The sequence below is a fragment of the Pollachius pollachius genome (assembly GCF_949987615.1).
Source record: "Pollachius pollachius genome assembly, chromosome: 9".
In the NCBI taxonomy this organism is placed as follows: Eukaryota; Metazoa; Chordata; class Actinopteri; order Gadiformes; family Gadidae; genus Pollachius; species Pollachius pollachius.
The window spans coordinates 24498028-24509641 of NC_136942.1; positions in this window are offsets into that span (position 1 = coordinate 24498028).

Here is an 11614-nt window from a genome sequence, read left to right on the forward strand (position 1 = left end):
TAACAAAGTATTGAGATGACCTTTTGTTATTGACCAAATACTTATTTTCCACCATAATTTGCAAATAAATTCTTTAAAAATCAGACAATTTGATTTTCTGGATTTTTTTTTTTCATTTTGTCTCTCATAGCTGAGGTTTACCTATGATGAAAATTACAGGCCTCTCTCGTCTTTTTAAGTGGGAGAACTTGCACAATTGGTGGCTGACTAAATACTTTTTTGCCCCACTGTATATATATATTTTTTTAAGCGTTGTACATAGACATCCTATACAGGGCCGCTGCTGGCCGTTTCGATGCCCTACGCGAGTTGGGGGGGGGGGGGGGAGCCTCTTTTTATATTTTAGGTAAAAACATATAATTGCCGAAATTGAGTGATAGGTTATACAATTAAGAAAAAACAACGGTGGGCCTCTTCATAACTAATTTATATATTTTTTTAATTCAATAATTCAATTTAATTCAATTATTATTATTTTTTTTTACAAACCATAATTTTTGGTGCCCCCCCAGGTACTTGGTGCCCTACGCACTCTGCGTACTCTGCATATAGGGAGCGGCGGGCCTGATCCTATATCATATATATATATATATATATATATATATATATATATATATATATATATATATATATATTGTGGCATCCCGGCCCCCACCGGGAGGGTCCGGGGGCTTGTGGTGGAGGGCGTGTACCGCCGCCATCCACCAGCCGGCGGCAGAGAGCAACACACCCCTCAACCCCATCAGCCTGATGAGGGACACCTGGCCGGAGGGAGGACACGTGCGGGCAGACCTCTAAAAAGGGAGCGGAGGACTGACTCCGGGAGAGAGGGAGTAAGATCGACACGAAGGCGACCACGGAGGCCCCAGAGACTACGAGGCTCGCGGAGACCCTAGCTTACTATTACCGTTCTTGTTTTTTGTTGAACTCCTTTGAATAAACGCCGACAACGGCTTAAACCCGACTCCAGAGCGTGGTACTTGCCGTGAGACCAGACACTTAGGGACCGGGTTGCCACATATGGTGGAGAATGCAGGCAATTGGAACCCGCTACAACTCACGGTGAAGTACCCGCTCACAGCATGCAGCACCCCGACGGAACCGACGACGCCCAGCGCCAGCAGCAGTTCCAGGCGCAGGCCGCCGCGGGAGACCATGGAGAGTCTGGCCCTGCTCCGCGAGGCGGTGCTCCGACTCACACAACACGCCGTTCACGCCGCCCCGACCCCACCTGCCCCGACCATCGCCCCGACCGCCGCCCCGACCAGCCGGCTCACCAAGCTGGGTCCCGATGACGACGTGGAGGCGTACCTCGAGGTATTCGAACGTACCGCCCAGAGGGAAAGCTGGCCAGAGGAGCAGTGGGCCCATATCTTGGCCCTGTTCCTCACCGGACCCGCCCAGCAGGCGAGCCAGGACCTACCGGCGGAGGCCGCCCGGCAGTACCCGGCCCTCAAGCAGGCGATCCTGGCCTACTACGGCCACAACCCTGCGGCCCGCGCGCAGCGCGTCTACGAGTGGCGGTTCGACGCTCGGGACGCCGTGCGTACGCAGATCGCCCAGCACACTCGGCTGGTGAAGCGGTGGCTGACGACGGGGGAAGGACCCAGCCCCATCGACCGAGTGATCATCGGCCACGCGCTCCGTCGGCTCCCGCCGGACGCACGGCAGATGATGGCCCACCACCACCCCGACACAGTCGACGACCTGATCCGGCGACTAGAGAACTGGCAGGTGGCCCAACAGAGCGCCAGAACCGGGACCACCCCGCGACGCGCCGAGACCCGCTGGGACCCATGGGGACCCGTGGCCGGGGCCCCGGGACATCCCCCCGACCCGCCGAGCTGGACGCAGGAGAGGCGCGAGTGGAGGCGCTGCTACGGGTGCGGCCAACCCGGCCACCTCGCCCGCGACTGCCCGGGGAACCGAGACCTGCCGATGCCGTCGGCCTACGGGGACCCGGGGACGAGCCGACCCTGCGGGCTGGCGACCTGTTGGACGCAGGGGACGTCAGGAAGCCCGACCATACCGGTGCGGGTGATGAACCAGGACACGCAGGCCCTCTTGGACACTGGCAGCGTAGTCACTCTCCTCTGCCCCGACTTGGCGGGCGGGAAGGGGGGGGTACCCATAGAGGTGGCCTGCGTACACGGGGACAACCGGACATACGAGACCTGCCACGTCATCATCCGGACCCCGCACGGGGTGTTCACGACGCGGGCAGGGAATCGTACCCCACCTCCCGGTACCGCTGCTGATCGGGAGGGACTGCCCGATTTTCCACCGGCTATGGGACCCAGCGCGCGAACGCCGCAGAGGGCTGAGGGGAGCACGACGGGGCTACCAGGCTCCCGTCCTCCTCCGGAGGGCGAACGGAGGAAGACCAGGACTCCGTGGGGAACGGGCCCTCTCCACCGGGGTCCCCGATCCGAGCAGCGGGAGGACCCACCGGCGCCGGGCCGCCGGACCCCGCCGACACCCCGGAAACCCTCCCGGCCCCCTCCCGAACGGACCTCCCGGAGGCGCCGGAGAGTTCCCCCCTCACCGAGTTCTCGGACTTCCTACCGGGAAGGGGGGAAGGCTCGACCCGACCCGGCCAGTTCGCCACTGCCCAGCTCCGAGACGAGGCGCTAAAGCACGCATGGAGCCACGTCTTGGTCCACGACGGACAGGCCCGGGACTCGGTGAGTCACCCACCACACCCACACTTCAGCACAAGGGGGGGGCTGCTATACAGAGTAGCGGCAGGAGAGGGGGGAGTGAGGGAACAATTAGTGGTCCCGCGACCGTACGTCAGCAAGGTGCTCTTTATGGCCCACACACTCCTCCTGGGAGCCCATCTGGGCATGGACAAAACCAGGGACCGGGTTTTAGCGAGGTTCTACTGGCCAGGGGTAAAAAGGGACGTAGAACGGCACTGCCAGGCGTGTCCCGAGTGTCAGCGGGCAGCCCATCGAGCCACGGCCAGAAACCCCCTTATTCCCATGCCAATCATAGAGACCCCGTTCGACCGGATAGCCCTCGACATCGTGGGGCCCCTCCCCAAAACCAGCCGGGGACACCGGTACATCCTGGTGCTGGTGGACTACGCCACCAGGTACCCCGAAGCCCTACCCCTACGCGCGGCCACAGCTAAGGCGGTAGCCAAGGAGCTCATGCTTCTGTTTAGCCGAATGGGGATAGCCAGGGAGGTCCTGTCAGACCAGGGCTCGTGTTTTATGTCCCGCGTGATGAAGGAACTGTTTAGCCTCCTCCAGGTCAAGCAGCTCCGGACGTCAGTGTACCACTCCCAGACGGACGGCCTCGTGGAGCGGTTCAATAAGACACTGAAACAGATGCTGAGGAAGGCCATGGATGCTGACGGGAAGAACTGGGACCAGCTGCTGCCCCATGTCCTGTTCGCCGTGCGGGAGGTGCCCCAGGCCTCCACCGGCTTCTCCCCGTTCGAGCTGCTGTACGGGAGAAGACCCCGGGGAATCCTGGACCTCGCCAAGGAGGCGTGGGAGAGCCAGCTGTCCCCCCACCGCACCACTCTGGACCACGTTCGACCACAGGTGGTCGAACGAGTGGGGGAGGTGAACTACCGGGTGCGACAGCCCGGGAGACGCAAGCCCACCCAGCTATACCACATTAATATCCTGAAGCAGTGGAGGGGGGGAGTGGACCCTCCAGACCCGGCACCCCTGGCGCTGGTGGCCCGATGCCAACTCCCGGTGGTCCCGGTAGGGGAGGACCTCAGCCCGGCCCAGAAGCAGGACCTCGACGAGATAGTGCTGCAACACCAGGACGTGTTCTTGGAGATCCCGGGGAGAACATCGGTCACCCACCACGATATCCAGACGGCGCCAGGGGTAACGGTGAGAGTCCCCCCGTACAGAGTCCCAGAAGCTCGGCGGGAGGCCATCCAGGAGGAGGTGGGACGAATGCTCAAGCTCCGGGTCATCGAGGAATCACACAGCGCCTGGTCCAGCCCAGTCGTCCTCGTGCCCAAACCTGACGGGACGTTCAGGTTCTGCAACGACTTCCGGAGGCTGAACGAGGCCTCAGAGTTCGACGCCTATCCCATGCCCAGGGTGGACGAGCTGATCAAGCGACTGGGACCGGCCAGGTACCTCACCACCCTGGACCTGACCAAGGGGTACTGGCAGGTGCCGTTGACCCGGACCGCCTGGGAGAAGACGGCGTTCGCGACCCCGGGGGGCCTGTATCAGTACACCGTCCTCCCCTTCGGCGTCCACGGAGCCCCGGCCACGTTCCAGAGGATGATGGACCAGCTCCTACAGCCTCACCGGGCCTACGCCGCCGCCTACATCGACGATATAATCATCCACAGCGACAGCTGGGATGTCCACCTCCGGCAGCTGCGGGCCGTGCTGGGGGAGCTACGGAAGGCCGGCCTCACCGCCAACCCGGCCAAGTGCCGCCTCGGGCTGGAGGAGACGGCCTACCTGGGGTACCAGGTAGGGCGGGGGAACGTCCGGCCGCAGGAGAGCAAGGTGGCCGCCATCCGGGACTGGCCCCGCCCCACCTCGAAAAAGCAGGTGAAATCGTTTTTAGGGCTGGTAAAATACTACCAGCGGTTCATACCCGGCTTCGCCAGGCTGGCCAGCCCCCTCAATGACCTGACCCGGAAGGCCCTGCCCGACCGGATCAGGTGGTCCGAGGCGGCCGAGAAGGCCTTCGGGACACTCCGGGAAGCCCTATGCTCGGAGCCAGTGCTCATTACCCCTGACTTTGCTCTACCCCTCATTGTGCACACAGATGCTTCGGAAGTAGGGCTGGGGGGAGTGCTGTCCCAGGTCCGGGCCGGAGAGGAGCACCCAATCACCTACATCAGCCGGAAACTCCTGCCCAATGAGAGGAATTACTCCACGGTGGAGAAAGAGGCCCTGGCCATCAAGTGGACCGTGGGTAAGCTCTGGTAGTACCTGGTAGGTGGGGAGTTTACCCTGGTCACCGACCATGCCCCCCTGAAATGGATGGCCAGCGCCAACGACACCAATGCCCGGGTGACGAGGTGGTTCCTGGCCCTCCAGGACTTCCACTCCAAGGTGGACCACCGACCGGGCAAGGAGCACGCCAACGCTGATGCCCTGTCACGTCGGGATGCCTGCCTGGGTTGGGACCCAGCCAACTGGGGGCTTCATCAAGCGGTGAAGGAGTGTGGCATCCCGCCCCCCACCGGGAGGGTCCGGGGGCTTGTGGTGGAGGGCGTGTACCGCCGCCATCCACCAGCCGGCGGCAGAGAGCAACACACCCCTCACCCCCATCAGCCTGATGAGGGACACCTGGCCGGAGGGAGGACACGTGCGGGCAGACCTCTAAAAAGGGAGCGGAGGACTGACTCCGACAGACAGGGGCTAAGAATGACACGGAGGCGCTCACGGAGGCCCCAGAGACTACGAGGCTCGCGGAGACCCTAGCTCACTATTACCGTTCTTGTCTTTTTTCGAACTCCTGTGAATAAATGCCGACAACGGCTTAAACCGGACTCCAGAGCGTGGTACTTGCCGTGAAACCAGACACGTAGGGACCGGGTTCCCACAGCTGATCGACCTTTGCTTGCTCTTAGCGATGGCGGTACCAGACGTCCAGCTAAGGTAGTTGAGCGGAGGGATCGAGCTGGGGTGTGTGGCTTTACTAATGCTTGGAGGTAGGCAGGGGCAGTTCCATCGACTGCCTTGTATGCCAGTACCATCATCTTGAATCTGATGCGAGCTATTACAGGGAGCCAGTGGAGGTCTCGGATGAGGGGGGTTACATGTGAGAACTTTGGTAGGTTGAACATGAGGAGCGCTGCCGCATGCTGGATGCACTGCAAGGGTGTAATCGCAGAGGCAGGGAGTCCAGCCAGGAGCGAGTTGCAGTAGTCGAGGCGGGAGATGACCAGTGATTGGACTAGAAGCTGAGCTGCTTCCCTTGAGAGGAAGGGCCGGATCCTGCGGATGTTGTAAAGTGCAAATCTGCAGGATCGGGCCACCGCAGTGATGTTTGCGGTGCAGCATAACTGATTGTCCAACACTACACCAAGGTTTTTGGCAGTTGGAGAAGGAGATACAGTGATGTTCTCAACAGTGACCAGTAAGTCCATGTGTGGGCAATCTTTCCCTGGTATTAGGAGGAGCTCAGTCTTGTTGAGGTTAAGCCTCAGGTGATGGGCAGTTGTCCAGGTGCTGACTTCTGCCAGACATTCAGATATGCCTGTTGCAATCAGGGCTTTGTCAGATGAGGGAAAAGAGAGAAATAGCTGAGTGTCGTCAGCATAGCAGTGATAGGAAATGTAGGACGTAGGGGGATGTAATTACAGAGCCCAGAGATCTGGTGTAGAGGGAGAACAGAAGAGGCCCCAGTACAGAGCCTTGAGGGACACCTGTATCAAGCGTGCAAGGTTTGGACAAGGAGCCATTCCATGTTACCTGATAAGTGCGATTCATCAGGTAGGATGTGAACCAGGAAAGGGGAGATTCAGCTATGCCAAGTTCGGCGAGAGTGGCGAGGAGGATCTGGTGGTTCACAGTGTCAAATGCTGCAGACAGGTCAAGGAGAATGAGAACCGATGAGAGGGACGAGGCTCTGGCCGCACGGAGGGACTCAGTCACCGCGAGGAGAGCCGTCTCAGTGGAGTGTGCTTTTTTGAAGCCTGATGGTGTGTAATACTTCTCAGACAATTTCACTTAGTTTTTCAAAAAATGAATGGAATTTCTTATAATAAAGACGATTCGATCAACCGCAACAAAGCTTTTGTGACTTCCTCAAAGAGGCTCCAGGCGAAGGAGACATGACCGTAAATGTATGTTGCAGGCAAATGTCTATTTGGTTCTTCCAATGTTTAAATGAGGTGGAACATTGGTCCGGTCACAGGCTGTGGAAAGAAGGAAGATCTTTAGGTTAGTGCTGAATCTGCGACACGGTCAGATGACATCCCTATGTTGGTTGTCATATTTATCATATTTACCAGAACTAAGTAGTTGTGTTCATGTGGAGCCACTTCAAGAGGGGTAATGGCATCGGCCAGGGCCGCACGCCAAGGAGCTCCACTCTGTGACTCCATGCCACATTCTCCTTCACGAGGAGGGTCATCTCCCTCCATGGCCCCATCCTCCACTGTCTGGGAGGTCATCGCCCACACCAACGCAAATGTTGTGCAGTACTGCGCATGCAGTCACCACCTGCACAAGGAAAAGGTTTAAAGAGACAAACAGGAACGTTAATGTAAAGGAAGGTGTAATAATTAGAGGAATCCATAAAAGTTTTTTTACAATTATGATGTACTATAAGTACACAAAGTTAAACAGACAAATATGGATTATTATTGAATAACATATACCCTTGGAACAAACTCATTATGTACTTCAAGTGCCTCTAAAAAGATGCACCTGAAGCGGGTTTTCATCATCCCAAAGGCACGCTCAACAATTGAGCGGCCCCGAGAGTGATGATTATTAAACCTTTGCTCTGCCATGCCTCTGAGTGGCTGCTTATATGGTGTGATAAGGGCCATCGGCTGTGTAAGGCATGGATAGCACCATCACCCAGGATGGAATAGCCTGGTGGAGGGTAATTGCCAGCCAGGTAATTTAAACTATTTTGAAGGATGCGTGCATCATGCACGCTTCCTGGGAAGCCCACGGAGGTGTCAATGAAGCGACCCTGATGGTCACAGACTGCCTGCAGCACCATGGATGGAAACAGCTTCCTGTTCAGGTAGTCTTGACCACCAGGGCTGCCAGGACATTTAATTTGGATGTGGTACCCGTCGAAGGCCCCAGCTGCTTTAGAGAAAGCAGGGTGCCCTGCCAGCAGGGCAAACCTTTCCCCCATGGCCTTGGCCTTGAGCTTGATGAAACTGCCCCGGACAGCTACAACCTCCTCCACAATGCTGTGCACCATTCGATGGACAGATGACATTGGTATGCCAAAAGCTCTGGACACACCCCGATAGGCTGTTCCAGTAGCTATCCAATACAAAAAAAACAGGGTCTCCATGGTTGGTCCCCATCCGTGCTGTCGCTCCGTCTGCAGGGCCCCGAGGAGGATCTGGATAGCCTGCAATCAGGGCGGGTGACCTCTCCCTGGAAGAAGCGCTGCAGCACCGGCACGGTGGCATTTATTTGGCAGTAATGCCTGGCCTGCAACAACAGATAGAGTTATTATAGATAGATAAATAATATAGATATACTAATATAGGTAAATAATATAGATCTTTTTTTCATACGTGTAGTATTCTTTGAGATGTTTGTCATAAGAATAGCCTTCCCACCCCACTACGGCAATAATAGTTGTATGGTTCTAACTCATCCTGCCCAAAGAGAAGCAAGGGGGCATTCACAGAGGGACTTAAACGTGTGACACTTGACAGGGCTAGCTGTCAGAAAAAATGTGTGCAAACTTATGAAGCTTAATCCCTGATATTGATAAACCATCAGCTAGACCACCATGTTCAATTAGAAAATGAGTTAGAATATGCGTTGCCCCAACAAAAACACATGAGAAGCAGCACTATTCTCAATGCAACAATTCAATACAATACAATTCAGACATTCAAAGCTCACATCCCTCGACATTCTGATGGCAGAGACACCGACAATAGAGCCGTCGTCTCCTCCGTTCAACCCTCCGCCGATGAAGTCGTTCGGAGTCCTCCTCCAGCTCACACCACAGCAAATAAATATCAATCAGCTTGATTGCTTCTATGTTTTATTCATAAGCGCACGTGTTTACAAGCGGAAACGCAGTATTAAAAAGTGGAGGCGGAAGCGCTTCCACACTAGCAAGTCGTTCCAAAGTCTGAACGTTAGAAACGCTAGGCAGCACTCTAGTCTCATCTCCATAGGACGAGACTACCAAGGAAGGGTCCTAGAAAGGCTGCAGCCTTCACTTTGGGAAACATCCATGGTTCCAGAAAATAGACAACAAAATCAACCGCGCAAGTCGCTTGTTATTCTTGTCATCGGCAGACCACTGTCAATCCCGCACAGCCCGCTCAACGGCTATGTGATTGGACTGTACGTTGGCAGAGAGCAACCAATAGGTTTAGAGCAAAACGGTTCCGCCCCCAGGAACGTTTTTTTTTCCTCTTTTCAGATCAACGTTTTCAGACCTTTGACGTCATGAGTTTCAGAACGAAACAGCGACAGAACACTGCCAATAATCACGTGACTCAAATCTTGCGCCTGTGTGGTCAAATCTCTGAAAAGTCAGTTCTGAAAATATACATTGCAATGGTGTAAATTTACACCTTTACAAGTTTTTAAAAATAAATATTCAACCTTTCAAAACTTATTTCTCAATGTATGAACACCTGTTTGCAGAATCCCATTTACAAGGTTTCAAAACCGGGAAACAAAGTAATACACTGTTAGAGCAGTGCCAAATTTGAAACTCTGCAAATGCGCTTGTGAAAAATTGTAAACTTTGAAAATGTGTTTGTGATAAAATTCTAACTTTGAAAATGTGTTGGTGAAAATGATGAAGAAGATAGAATAGAACACAAAATCATGTTTGCAGATGTTTGAAAAAAAATTCAGGCTATAATCTCTTTTTTCAGTGTTGCAAAACCTTTTTTACAAGGTGTTGAGTTTTCAAGCACAGACTTACAAGCCTTTGAAACTTTTTTTTTCAGGTTTGAATTATGACAGGATACTGGCTCCATATTTTCTCACCCACACTTGAGACGGTGTTTGACATGCTGGATGTCGTCAGAAAGGTATTTTCATTAGCTATTAGGATATCTAAGGCCCGTCCCCGACCCTTGCTGTCTGCTGGTGTAGCTGTCAATCAAAGTATACATGCCCCGTTTTGATAGTGATCGCTTCATTGGCTTGTAAGGCTTGTTTACAAGGACGTTTTGGTCTTACAGAAATGTGTGAGGGCTCTATTTCATCGTGACACCCTGGCGAACACAGTGGATACCATGAATTAGATGACAATAGCGGAATTCAAACCCTAAATCGCAGTTTTCTACAAAAAAACATTGCGGTTTTCTATTTTTCGGCTGCTTTGTATAAGATGGCTTGTGCATACACACAATGTAATTAGACTAAAATAATATTGATATTCAATTTCTGTGGACTCTTATGAACATTTCAAGACCCATCATGAAGTATCTACTCATTGCTAAGGATATCCACAAGGACGATAAAGTAAGAATGAACGGGGGGGGCTAGCTTACGGTATAGTCATTATACCGTAAGCTTTAAACGGTATAATGACTATATCACTCAACCTTATGATGCCGAAAATTGACCCAGCATGTTGGGGGGAAGGGGTGGTGTAACTAAAACTTGCCCGCTGGCGGGATTTGACGATTAAGTTTTAGCTTCAATGTCAAGCTATTAAAATGACAGTAAAATGTTTGTATTGTTTTAAAACTTAACTTAAAACTCTGAGCACTGCACTGTGCTACAGGATGGAGACCCATGTTTTTAACAGATGACCCTTGAATCATTAGCGACGATATTTTGTATAAAACATTTAAACAAATTTAAAGGCCTAGAAACAATCTTTGTCAGTTGTTTTAACTTTGGACGATTAAATACGTTCTAAGTAACATCACAACAAATTACATTAAAATTCTTTATAGAAAAAGTGTGCACAAAAGTCTGAACAATAAGCTTCAAAAAATTCTTAACCATAGCCAAGTTCACAACACTGCCACTGCTCACTTGAAGTGGGTGGATATAGAGACATCAGAAGTATTTTCTTACAATCCCGAACAAACATCTTTTTGAATGTAATCAAACCACAGTATCAGTGCCCATATATAACATAAAAAGTATAAACATAAGTAGCAACATGTCAGAAGTGCAACATTTCAACCAAGCACCTGATATCTGCACCAGTCAGGAACCAACTTTACCCTGAGAGCTGGTTTTTCAAAGACTGAATTTTGGGTGGCAACTGACTTTTACCCAAGCTGAGCATCACCTGCTGGACAAAGGAGAAAGTATTTTTCATGTACTTGTGATAGTCCAGGTGTAGGGCGTAAATCAACCCAAAAAGGATGCAGAAGGCCCGAGGAAGGCTGGCCAGGTCATCCATCACAAGACTTTCCAAGACGATTCCCACTTTGGATGGGTTCAGCTGTGGGCTTTCTTCTAAGACTAAGCATCAATACGAAGGAGTCCCATTGGAGTTTGTATGTCCTGGTCAGTTGCATCCTAAAGGAGGAAAGAAACAGACCAGCGAAGAGGAGACAATCAAGACAGTTAAATAGTAGTGCTGTACGCAAAAACTGCCTTCAGGTGGACATTTAACCCCCCCCCCCAAGAAAATAAACTGAAAGAAAGAAAAAACACTGCATATACAGGATGACTCCTGGCTCTGTTTCCTATTCATTTGTATAGCCAAAGCAAAATGCATTGGCTATTTCTTTCAAGATTTTTGTAGCCAAATGTTTTCAATCCATTTCAGTCCATTTTGTGCATACAGGTATTCAAATTGTTTGCAGTAAAACTGTATTTGGCAAAAAAGAAAAAAAGTCTGAAACATTAATTAATCCTATAACACATGGTATACATTTATGGTTCAAAATTAAAATGGGCATAAACAACATGGATCTGCAACATGTTCAACAAATTGATTTACTTACTGAGCATGTTTTGAAGAAGACAGA